We start from the raw sequence: 13,792 nt of genomic DNA on the forward strand, positions 1-13,792 counted from the left end.
CTGAGTAGGTCTTTTAACTTGAGGATGATGTGGTTTAATTTCTTTGACCTCATGATGAGCCATGATGCTGCATCCAGGATGCATTCCGGGGGTGAAAGATTTGTGCTGGGAAGACTGCTGAGTAGGGCAATGATTCTGCTCAGGGTAGAGCAAACCCATTCTTGAACAGTTCCAAGAGAAATGGCTTCACTTTCTTCAAGAAGTAGAGTTGAAACCAAAGTGTCTTGGTCTTTCAGATGAAGTCTTGCTTAAATGAAAGGTGTGTGTCAGGGAGAATCCACATATTTGCTTGGTTTGTGAGATTGGAGGATGTGAACATGGTAAGTTTAAATTGGAGAGTCAGATTTGAATCTGGGGTTATTTCATGCTGTTGGAAAACAGAAGAAATTTAGGCCAAATTATGAAAAGTGGTACTGTATCCAATGCACCACTTTTCTTGTGCCCCTTTGCGCCCCTTAGTGCCCCCCTACAGCCACCATGTGTGTGCTGTATTTAATATATGGTACAACATGGTGCAGAGTAGGGGCAGTAGCGGTGCTATTGATATACTGTGCATGATTAGCCCCAAACGTTTGGCACCAATCCTGCAGAGTGCATAGGGGCCCATTAAAAACAATGGTTTGCCCCTTTTTACTGCACTGTGTAGGCATTAAAAATAGCTGCTAAAAATGGTACAGTGAAATTTCAAAGATTCCCTATGAATGGAAGGTGGTTACTAAGGAGGACACTGGTGAGGTCATCTGTGTCCATGAATGGTTTCTTTAGCTGGGGATTGATCTGACCTGTTTCAAAGGCATCTGGGAATGTCCCTTGGCTAAGAGAGGAATTAACAATTGGAGGAGAGGTGGTGTGGACCTCTCCTTGGAGTGAATTGACAATGGTAAAAGGAAGGGTATCAACTTCCTAGAAGGTTGCTTTGAGAGAGTTCAAGTTGTTGGAAGCATCCATGTATGAGTTTGGATTGAAGGCAGTGATGAGGCCATGGTGGGTCGCTATATGTGAGGGGGCTGCTCAAGTGGTGATGTTGAGGACACTGGTGAAGTCATCTGGGTCCATGAATGGTTTCTTTAGCTGAGGACGGACCTGACCTGTTTCAAAGGCATCTGGGAATATTCATTAGCTTAGACAGGAATTAACAATTGGAGGAGAGGTGGTGTGGACCTCTCTTTGGAGTGAGTTGATAATGGTAAAAGGAAGGGTATCAATTTCCTAGAAGGTTGCTTCGAGAGAGTTCAAGATGTTGAAGACATCCATGTATGAGTTTGGATTGAAGGCAGTGATGAGACAATGGAGGGTGGCTATATGTGAGGAGGCTTCTGAAGTGGTGATGTTGGATATGATTTTATAGAAGATGTGTATGGCACTGTATTTAGCAACTAAAGCAGGAACTGTGAGTTCTGGGAGAGAATTGGCTGCAGTATTCACAAGCCTTGGAGAGGTATTTGCTTCTGTTGGTTGCTTTACTGATGATGGTCTTGTAGTAAGGGGCTTTTTCTCTAATGATAAGATGTCAGAAATAAGAGTGGAAGGTTTTGAATAGGATGTAGTCATGTGAGTGTTTTGAGATTATTGATTTTTCATATTTTCAATGATATGTGTGTTCCTCTTAACTTTTGGAGCATACCTGGGTACAGAGAGCTCTGGCTTTATGGAACCGGTTTACAGTGAAGCAAAGCATTCAACATGAGTTGTTGAAGATGTTGAGGAGAGTATTGACATCTCTGGCATCTGTGACTATGATACTGTTGTTGGATCTGATTTTGTTGATCTCAGTGAAGAAGAGGTTGATGTTATTGAATCTGTGGACTGTAACTTGGACTCTGGAAGATAATTGGTTGTAGTACTTAACAGCCTTGAAGAAGGCCGTCTTTTTCTGGGTGCTTTACTGATGGTAGTCTTGTCTTGAGAGGTTTTCACTGTGATGATAAGCACTTATAGTAGAAGGTTTTGAGTAGTGGGTAGTCTGGGATTATTGACATTCTCCATTTCCTTTCCTCTTTCCTTTGTGTTACTTTCATTTGTTAGAAGCTCTTGAGTATACCAGGATGCTGACTACTGTGGCTTAATGGATCAGGTTTGTAGTGGAGCATAGAATTCAACATGAGTTTTGTTATGCTTATGTAGATGTTGAGGAGATCATTGACCTCTATGATGCCTTAGAAGTGTTCTGCCAGGTTGTTTACTTAAAAAAAAAAAAAAATCCAGTTGGATGTCTTTGATTGAGAGAAAGGTTATTTTTTTTCTCTTTTCGTGTGTCCTTGATGCTCAGGTTTAGTAATGCAATGATGACGGGGATAACTAAGTAGCCAGTAAAGTCCCAGGCTATGGCTGTCTGGCATTCCACATTAGGGGACACTTATAGGATGAATCCAAGCATGTTTACTTTGGAGTGGGTTAGGTTAATAAGTTCCCTTATTTTCAGTGTGTTGAGACGTGCACAGGAGGCTTCTTTAATGCATTTTATGTTGGAGTTGGAGTCTGAGAATGGCGGGATGGATCTGTTAGATGGAGGCACAGGTGATGAGATCTGAGCTTTATTCCAGGAAGTGGTTATTTGGTCTGAGTGTTGTGCAGATTGGATGAAAAGAGGCTGTTTTGGAGGTTGAGAGAGAAAAGTGTAAAGAGAGGAGCTCAAAGGACTTAGGTGAAGTTGACCTGCTAAGAGTGCAGGGCCAGGATGCACCATGTAGGACTCCAATCCCCATTTCTGTTTTGAGTGTGCAGTTCTTGTGTTGGATGCTATAACCACTGAAGATGAGGACCCCATGAAGCATGTAAGGTGGATGTGAACCAGTTTTCAGAGGTGAAGAATGTATCTAGGTTTGTATTTGGTGATGGTGTTGGTGAGGTATGGAGAGTATATGACTGCAGTATGTGTATTGATGAGCATCAATTATGTGTGTTGTGTGGGAAGGATGTGTGTCCTAGTAAGAGGTATGTGAATGAGGTTAAAGATGTTTCATGATAATGTCTCTGTTGTCACTGACAGGTCAAATGTTTGTGATTTCATTTCCTGTGATGACATCCGTATTAGCAGTTTTGAAAGTGAAAACATCCTACTTTTTTTTAGACTCAGATTGCTGGAAATTATGTAATATTGTGTACCTTGATGGCTCCCATATAGTAACACATCAGGATGTAGTAGAAACATCTACATTACAGAGGCCTTTTCAAGTAATACATCTCAATTGAAGTGTTTGAATCAGAACTTAACATCAATCCTGCATAATTTATTAAGTCTGGTATATTGTTATGGCTAGTGTGTATGAACAAAACTGTTATGCATTCCTTTCAAAGAACTACATGACCAACATCACAAAGGACTTGAACTATATTTTTCCTGTTGCCTCAATAGGATTAGGATATTGAATCACAAGTCAGTGTTCAATGACATCTTGTGCACTGTAACAATATTTAACAAGCTTCTGTAAAGCCAGTTAGTCTGGTCTTTGGAAGCCTTCAATGTTGCTTATGTATTTGGGGCAAACATATGCAATATGCATTAAAACCCTAAAAGTAAATAAAAAGTAAAATTGCTGCAATCCATATGTGACATTTGTGGCATGCATATGTCTTTAAAAAAAGTATAAAAGACCCATCACAAAATTACATTTGAAAAACCATGAAGAAATGAAAGCAAAACTAAAAGCATTGGCTGGCTGTAAGAAATTGGGTTATTTGCTGTGGAAGATGTGAGGCCTGTAAAAGTAATAGCACCATAGTTTCTCTGTATTGGAAACTAAGCACCACATTGTAGCCCTTGACTCTCTTAGAGTATGAAAGCAGAGCATTTCAAGTGCTACTTAGGGGAGGGGACGTAAACTAGTAATCACTATTGGCTAGCACACAATAATAACACTCAGTGAAGGTATTATCCAACCAGTATTTTGTCTTTAGAAAAAGGCAAAGTACATTTATCACACAGACTAATAATACCACACATTAATTTACAAATATATACGTAAGGCAGATTGAAAATGCCTTAGGTGATATTATGAAGTCACATTTTCCCCCTCAAGGGTCATGACCCTCAAAATCACAGTCCCTCTCCCCACCTATACCAGACAATACATAAGATAGGAAGTATGACTTTGCATAAAACAGGCCTATTGGCTTTATCAGCATATTACACGAACAATCAACTACATATTAAAAACACCATCAGTTTCTCTGTAAGTGCAGTAATCAATGATAACAATGTGTAAATGTAGTTATTAATGTTAATAAAGCATAGGCTAAGTAGCGAAGGTTGTCAGCGCTGTGTTTAAAAAGTGTCCTGGGCTTCCGTGTTTCCTCCCTGAGAAGTGTATATGGGCCGAGTTACCACAAAGGAGTTAGCGTCCCTCTAACGTTTCTGCCTGAAAAAAATCATCGTTCTTGACCTGTGTCTACTCAGCCTTTGAGCAAAATAACATCAAGATAGTGTTTGGCTTTGGGAGGCTAGCTTCAGGAGAAATGCTCCGACATCTAGTGAGAAACAAAATTAAGTACAAAAGCTGTGTTTGAGAATGTTGAGTCACCAACAAAACTACTGAAGAATTCAGCAGTTCTACTCAACAAAATTAAACTAGTGAATTGAGGCTATTGATTTTCAGAAAGAAAATAAACAAATTCTGCAACAAGAAAAGCCCCCTTTACCCCCTGAGGAGCACTCTTGACCTTGAGTATTCTTGTTTAAGTTCTTGGACAGTAGAGGAGGTTCTAGGAGAGGCATTGGAAACTAGTCTTCATTCTGCTCCTGTGAATCCAGTTGACAAAGGTGTTTGTCTTGACAACCAGCTTTCCTCCTGGACTTTTTCTCTGGATTCATAAGGATTACTAACTGGTGCACTCACTGGGCCCTTGGAGAGACCCATTGGTTCGTGGGTCAAGAGCCCTTAGCCCAGGTGGGCATCAGTAGTTTGTTCTTCAAGTTGTCCACAGCTGTCACCATCCCAGGGTCCAGCTGCAAAAAGAACAAAAACACCAACAGCTCTTTCTCTCCCATGTGCAAGACTTATTAAAGGCATTGGAATGTTCTAGATGCCTGGAATCTCTGGCTATTTCTAGGGTGCCACATCACCTCTCCACCCTGCCCCAACCCTCATGCATGCATGGGTTCATTGGTTTAGACAAGAGTCATGGTCTAGTGGAGGTATTTGTTAAAATTTTCAAATATCTTTCAGACTGAAATTGGAAAGGAGTTTCTCAAAGACAGTTAATACATAGCGATTGTCCTTAGTACATGTTCATGTTTTAGTTAACAAAAATAAGCTCAATCATTACTTTGTTGCCTTGCCTGGTCTTATTCCTTTTAGAGAGTTTCTGATGTTATGTTGTAAGAATTTGTAAACATGTTTTGTATCCCAGAAGTAGTAACATTTAATATTAGAAGCACAATTAAAAGCAGAATTATAATTCCATATGGTTCAGGGAAATGCAAAATAATCAATTTTTAGAGGTCTCAAAGATCATGAAGCACAACTACAAGATTTTGTTTGTCGTGGGGCAGATCCATTTTAGAGGAACAGGTGTGTTTATTTGTGGATGCGGAGCTCGCTCAATCAGGGGAGTAATAGCTTCCAAAGGGTTTTCCTGGAAGGATGATGTGGAGATATTTTGAAAGCAGCAGAGTGGGCTAACAGTTCTCCTTTTGAGAATTTCTCTTCTATTCTATTTCATACTGAGTCACCTTGTAGCTACCTTAGTACTGTAAAGGCCTGTTCATTTTCCTAACTAGCAGTGATCAGAAAACATGGATTTTATTAAAGACAAGGCTCAGGTTATCTCTACCTTCCCAGGTTTATCGTTCTAGTTAGATGACAGACAGCATAAATAAAAGAAGGCCCTTTAAGAGAGAGATTATTTGTTTCATTTTAGAGATATATTTTCTAGCAATGGTTGGAACATAATTTATTTAAGGTGCTGATTTTTATATTGTTTCTTACGAGATTGACGTTTTAGTAGGATGTAGCTTAGGTAGTTGATGATTATCTTTTGTTTTAAGGAAAATATTGTATTAAATTATTTTCTAGTGTCATCTTTTCTATACTAGATGAAGAGGAGTTAGCATACCCTTGCACACCTTCCCAATACTGCAGTTTTTAAAGCAAAAACAGACGTTATTTAGGCTCATTTGGTTGCTATCTACACTGTCTGAAATTAGTTTTTGCTCTTTGAGTGAATTTCAACACAGTTTGTAAAGATGGAAGAGCATCCTTTGGTGCAAAGAACTGTTCACTTTCAATTAAGACAGTTTTCTGTTCGGATTCCTATACTTCTAATGGTTCTAGTTGTCCTATTATTTTTATAACTAGAAGAATGTTATTTTTCCTAGTTTCAGAGCAGAAGGGTTGCATATGCTACTGGTTTTGACATCCCTCCTTGTTTCCCACTTTATTTTTGCAATGCTGCAATAAAGAAGTATTATTTATAGGGGTGGGCAAAACAGTCCACATTCTTCCCATTTGCAGAACTCCACAGAATCGCACGGACTTCTTATGTAACTCCGTGGAATTCTGCTGAGTGAAACTCAGCGAGTTCCACCAACCCTAAATATTTACAGGAGCTCCATTGTCTAGTAGCTACTAGGTAGGACATGTAATATATATTGGTGTATAAATGCAGCAAAAATGAGTAAATGTAAATAGAACGAGCTCTTCAAATATAATAAAAAAGCTATTACAGATGCAAAAGATTTTAGAAAGGTTTTAACATCCTCTCTTAGGTGATAGATTTCAACCAGCATGAGGTTAGACAAATAATACAATTTTATGCTTTTTCTGATTAGGTTTCTTCTGTGGAATCTACTGGTGGGTAAATGTGTGCCTTGTTTTCATTTGTTGTATAGAAGGTAATGGTAAAATTGGCTGCACTCTGTGTTTAATGAAACTTTCCAAAGCTGATATTTCTATTCTGCCCTCTCTCATGCAGAAAACTATTGGAGAGCAGGGGTCATAACACAGAAGGCCCCATTTACAAGTCCCTTGCGCTGCTGCTGCATCATTTGTTTTACGCATTGGCGGCGCAATCAGTGCTCCACACTGATCCATTTTTTTAAACTGACTATTAGAAATGGGGTCTTTGGTTGGCAGCCTGGTCACCCCCTGTCCAAGCAAGGACCCTCACTCTATTCAGGGTAAAAGAGAATCACACACAGTTAACCCCTGCTCACCTCCTTGGTAGCTTGGCACAAACAGGTAGGCTGAACTTCAGAGACCAGGGTAAAGTATTTGCACCAACACATATAGTAATATAGTAACAACACCACAAAATGACTCAACACAGGTTTAGGGAAATAGCCAATATTTATCTAAACAAAACAAGCCCAACACCACAAAAATGCGACATACACAAGTCAAGTTATTAATTTTTTAAGATTAAACTCAAACATTGTGCTTAGAAACACAAAATGCTTTGATGAGGTGATAACACAGCGTCGTGACGGAGTCGTTCCCAACAATCTGATGCCAATGGCGCCGGGTACAGACTCACGCAGAACCCCAGGTACAATATCTTATTAAAACGTGAAAACAAGCCGGTACGCGAAGCGGCGTCGGTTCTGGTGCGAAGGTGATGAGGCTACACTTTGCGCTCCAGTCAGTGTCTTCATTGTCTTCTCCTAGTACGGTTAACCTTGCACCTGTTACAAACTACATTGTTGCATCTAGCAAGAACGTCGCCTTGAGCAAGCCGGTTCTCATGAGAAAGAATTTACTACGGCTACACACACACATAACTCCTGGAAAAATACAGCTTCGTGTCCTTCAGGAAAACAGCACATTACACGTTAGAAAATACAATTCAAAATGAGGCCAGGCAGCTAGGCCCAAACCCTCGCTAAGCTAAAGCCCTCTGGTTTAATAAAGCAAAACTCTTAACAAATAACTCCAAATATGATATACAAATACAAATTCAAACATTATTGCAAAATTATTCAGAATTAATAAGCCTTTTCATTAGTCTTCGTATACATTGGTAGCCACTCCCCGTGGGCACATTTCAACACGTGTATTATTTTCTATGTTAACAAATTTTCTATGCAGCTTTATCACACAATATATAGCAAGCTTTTCGTATTAATATTGCTTTTAAAAGACACACTCCAACAATCCCTCCTCTGATGACACTTTTCATTACACAAAACCTTCCCCACAAATTTTACATCAGTCAAAACCCTTTCATTTCAATCTCTTCACTTATTGGCTTCCCCTTTAATTTTTCCCTAAACAAATTTTCCCTTTCTTTTTCTTCGCTCCTCTTATTATTTTTCGCCTTATTCAATTTTATCCTTTTGCTAATTTTACATGCCACCCATAATCCAAATCGGCAAGTTTTAACAATCAATATCCCCTGTATTATTTTAGACAATATCCCATGCCAAATGTTGCTAAGCCAATTCCCCATAGAAGCAAAACCCCTTCCAACCTTTTCACAAACACCAAGTTCTTTCAGTTCTTTCAAATTTGTACTATCCCTAGTCAAGTTAGTAAGCATACTTATAATCTCATTTCTATTATCTGGTAATATGCACAACAATGAAGTTCATTAAGCATCCTACAAAATCCGCCATTTTTCGCTAAAAGAATGTCTAAAGCAAGCCTGTTTTGAAGAGTCATCGCCCTCTCCGCAGCAAGTTCAGTATCCATTAGGAGTATAGCTCCCGAAAAATTTGTCAGCATGTTATACACAATAGTAGACAACTTTCGAATCTTTATTGAATTCAAGATAACTCCCACTGAAGGAATTATCACCCCAAATATGTCTCCCACTACGCCAGTAGCAGTTTCTCTCTTCTGTCTAATACGATGTAATTCAGACAATTTCGGAAACCTTTTCAAATCGTCAAGTTGGTATACCTTTGGGAAAACTATCCGAAAGTAACATGTCCCATACCATCCCTTTGGAAGAGGGTAATAAGCATTAAGTCCACATATGTAATAGATACCTGGGATCGCTGGATTCTGCCCATTTAACATGAACGTCCATTTACTCTGAAACAAAAACACATGCTTACATTCACTCATTCCCACAAACACAATGTCATAATATGATTTCGGCCTAGATATACAAAGCTTCCCTTTGTGTAATGCATCTAAAGCTAGCTTCCCTTGCTCCCTTATTGCACCATAACTTTCACTACTAGCAAAAGCTTGCTGTTGTAATCCTTTTTCTAATTTACCCTTTAATGCCCTCCTTCTATCCTCCATGTGATCTAAAAAAGCTTTTCTCTACAGGTGTAACCAAGCATGTCAAATTATTGTGATGTGCATAAGATGTACTAATTGTCAATGTCGGCTCAAAGAATCCTTTAACTAACTTTATACTATTGTATCTAGCTACACCACTCAAATCCTCTATTATAGGTGCATACGAAAACACTAAGGGGGACATTATGACCCTGGCGGAAGGCGGAGAAGCGGCGGTAAGACCGCCAACAGGCTGGCGGTGTTTTTTTTTGTATTATGACCATGGCGGTTACCGCCATGGTCATCTGCCGCTTCTCCGTTCCGCCTGCCATGGTGGAGACAACCGCCGGGCTGGAGACCTGGGTCTCCAAGCCTGGCGGCCGTCACAATACCGCCACCGGTATTTTGACCCGGCTTACCACCGTGGATTTCCAGCGGTAGGAACCGCCATGAAATCCATGGGGGTAAGCACTATCAGTGCCATGGAATTCCTTCCCTGGCACTGATAGGGGTCACCCCCCCACCCCCACACCAACTCCCTCCCCTACACCCCCCACCAGCCCTGCCACCCCCAAAAGGTGGCAGGGCCCCCTTCCCCACCCCGACCCCCAACATCAGAGAACCCACACACACACGACACGCACGCAGGCACCACCAACACACACCGACATACATGCCTACATCCACACACTCAGTCAGACACGCACACCCATATACAGACATACACGCACACATCCATAGAGACATACATACAGACATACACACACTCATTCCCAAAACACGCAACACACCCGCAAGCATACACGCACTCACACACCCCCTCTACATACACAGACGCACACCCCCATGCACCCACACAACACACAACACCCCCCCACCTCCCTCCCCTAACGGACGATCAACTTACCTGTTCCGTCAATCCTACGGGAGGGGACGGGAGCCATGGGGGCTGCTCCGCCGACACCACACCGCCAACAGAACACCGCTGCGTTGAATCACAGGACGTGATTCGCTGGGCGGTGTTCTGTTGGCGTGGCGGTTGTGGTGGAGCAAACTCCACTTCCCCGCCGCCCGCCATTATGGCTGTTGGCGGCTCTCCATCTGAAAAAGGATGGAGAGCAGCCAACAGTCATAATACGCCGAGCGGCAAACCGCCACTACTGGACTACTGGCGGTCTTCCGCACGGCGGTCCCTCAGCGATCTTGTAAAAAGACCGCCAAGGTTGTAATGACCACCTAAATTATAATTAGAATAGAAATATTGGATCTCCTCCTGGTTATAAAATCTTGTTAGTAGCAGACTACAACTTATCCCATAAGTTAACAGCAAGCTATAATAGGTAACCCCCTCTTGTAGCAAAACAGGAATCTGTGTGCACACAAAGCAATCCTTCACTTCGATTGTCTCAACATACTCACTCAGCAAGCGATAGAAAACTTTAGTAGAAAGTTCCCCTTTTGAATTAGTTCCCTCATGCAAATATCTCTCATCCAGCTCAAACCTCTCCCAAGCTGTTAGTGCAGCGGTAGTCTCAGGAACTGTAGCATTGTTCGCCCCACTCTTATCCATTATTGTCATACTCGCAATCACAATCACAATGAATATCACACACACAATACCTAAACTAGCACCCAAGTATTTACAACGCCTACTCCCTGCATTCTCCTGCCTAATGTTAGCCATGGTCTGTAAAGAATCATAAAGTGAAGGGCAGCTAATTCAAAACAACAACAACAGAGGATGGTTAATAATTCTCTCCTGCAGCAAAAGTCAAAACAAGCAAAAGCTTCTTTCAGCGATTATTTACAGCTTACTATTTTACTCCCAGGATCCCTTGTCAATTCACGTTAGCAGCTTGTCAAAATCGTTTTTCAAAAGTCAAATAAAGTTCTCAAAGTCTCATCTGGTAATTTCTCAGTCCCTTTTATCAAGTTTGATCTTAGCTCAAATCTTTGCACCCCTTTCCGATCCTTTTGCCAGACTCAAGTGCCAAAGTATTGACCTGGGATTTCTCGATCAAAACAGAATGTCAGGAATTCCTGTTGCCATTCAGCTGTCATTGCATGCGCCCATTCAGGACCTGCGTACCTTCTATTTGCTACTCTCTTCCTTTTCAATTTGTGATCACCTTGCAGCTCTCCTTCACTTAGATCTTCTCTCCTTGTTGTGTCTACCTCTTCCTCTATTGCATCTTCGACAACCAATTCTCCCCTCTTCACTTGTAACTTTGGCCACTTGTCTCCTTTCTGTATCTCTTTAGTCTTTGATCTTTCCTGTGGCAACCCTTCTTCCTCTCTTTGCTCTAGGGTATTTTCGCTTGATGGACCTGAAATCTGCTCAGGAGGAGTCTGGACCCTCTGAATCTCTTCCACCTCAACTCCTTCGCCTTCTGGGTCTGTCAAGTGCTCTGGCTCATTCTCATAATCGTCTACTTCTGGGAGAACCTCTCCTTGACTAGGCTCCCCTGTTGCCCCAGTTGAGATAGGCTCACCGTCACCCCTCTGGATCTCTTCTCCCTCGTCCCTTACTGGAGTGACCAAGCCGTCCTCAACTGGCTCTCCTTCAGTCTCAGTTCCCCTTCGATCATTCTCTGGCCCTGAGACTTCCTTGTCTGTTGTTGGTACTTTCAACAACTTAACTTCCTCATCAGTAGGACACATCACCTTTTTCATATGACTGGCATGGATCCAGTTCGGAACTCCTGCACACTTCACAGCAGTGGTAGTCATTAGTATCACTTGGTAAGGTCCCTTCCAACGTGGCTCCAAGCACGTCTTCCTTACGTGTGTCTTGATGACAACCCAGTCACCAGCTTTCAGGTTCTGTCCTGGATCATGAATCGGTGGCAGGGTGGTAGCTTCCAACTGGTGAGAGAAAGAGCGGACCACATCAGCCAGACCCTTGCAGTAGAGCAATACCATATCATCCGTGATATTCACAAGAGCATTTGCAGGCACTGCGGGCAGTCTCATAGCTCGACCCATGAGAATCTCATGCGGAGACAGTACCGTCTTCTAGTTAGGTGTATTTCTCATTTACATTAACACTAAAGGTAATGCGTCGGGCCATTTCAAATTCATGGCTGCACACATGTTCGCCATTCTCGATTTCAGAGTACCATTCATCTGTTCCACTAGTCCTGATGCTTCAGGGCGGTAGCTACAATGCAACTTCTGCTCAATGTTCAATGCTGCACACAGCAACCTAACCACCTCATTGCTGAAGTGACTTCCCCTATCTGATTCTAAAGAGATCAGAAAACCGAAACGCGGTATCAATTCCCTAAGCAACAACTTTGCTACTGTTAGACTGTCATTTCTACGTGTAGGGTCAGCTTCAATCCAATGACTGAAGATACACACAATCACCAACACATATCTCAAACCTCCACACACAGGCATCTCAATGAAATCCAATTGCATTCTGCTAAATGGACCTCTGGCTCTCCCAATGTGGCTCAAATTCACCACTCTCCCTTTCCCTGCGTTCATCTGTTGGCAAATGATACAACGATGGCATATCACCTCTGCAGCTTGTCTAAATTTTGGATTAAACCAGTCAATCTTGAACAGCCTGATCATGGCATCCCTCCCAATGTGTGCTTGGCCATGATAAAACCTTGCAAATTGTGACAAGAGACTGTTCGACAACACCATTTTCCCTTCGTCTGAAGCCCACAAATCATAAGGTCTTTGTACGCATTGCATCCTAACCATTAAGAACGCTTCTCATCTTTGCTGGCACGACCCTGCAACAATTTCAGCTCTTCTAACGTGTCAGTCACCCTCAATGCATAACCTGTACATGTCTCATTTTGTTTTTCAGGCACCAATTCCCATTGATCTTTAAACGATATACAGTTCAATACGCAAAACCTTGAGCCTTGATCCGCATATCCATTTCCCATTGAAACAAAGTCTTGTCACTTCAGGTGTGCACTGCATTTCACCATGGCAATTTCATGAGGTAACTGAATTGCATGCAACAACTCCTTAATTCTTTCACCATTTTTCACTGGTGAGCCAGAAGAGGTCAAATAACTCCTCTGTGACCATAGTTGGCCAAAATCGTGAACAATTCCAAATCCATATCGACTATTGTTATAGATGGTCACCCTCAACTGAGCAGAGACGTGGCAAGCTCTGGTAAGAGCTACCAGTTCAGCTACCTGAGCGGAATGCACTCCTTGAAGCCAGGACGCTTCCAGGATACCAGAAATCGTGCATACAGCATATTCAGCTCTCAGCACGCCTACTGAGTCTCCCAAACATGAGCCATCGACAAAGATGATTTGGTCATTTTCCTCCAATTGGGTATTTTTTATATCAAGTCTTGGTTTGGTGCACATTTCTGTTACCTCAAGACAATCATGTTCTACATCTTCCACATTTTCAACCTCTGTATTTTCACTTGGAAGCAAAGTTGCCGGGTTCAACACTGTACATCTCTTTAACGTTACATTTGGTGACCACAATATAATTGTTTCATATTTCGTCAACCTTGCATTTTTCATGTGTTGCGTTTTCGTTCGGGTTAGGAGGATCTCAACTGAGTGAGAGACCATGACTGTTAGAGTATGTCCCATCACTATGCCTTCACACTGTGTGAGGCTTTGTCCAACTTC

This window comes from Pleurodeles waltl, chromosome 1_2 (genome assembly GCF_031143425.1).
Source record: "Pleurodeles waltl isolate 20211129_DDA chromosome 1_2, aPleWal1.hap1.20221129, whole genome shotgun sequence".
NCBI lineage: Eukaryota > Metazoa > Chordata > Amphibia > Caudata > Salamandridae > Pleurodeles > Pleurodeles waltl.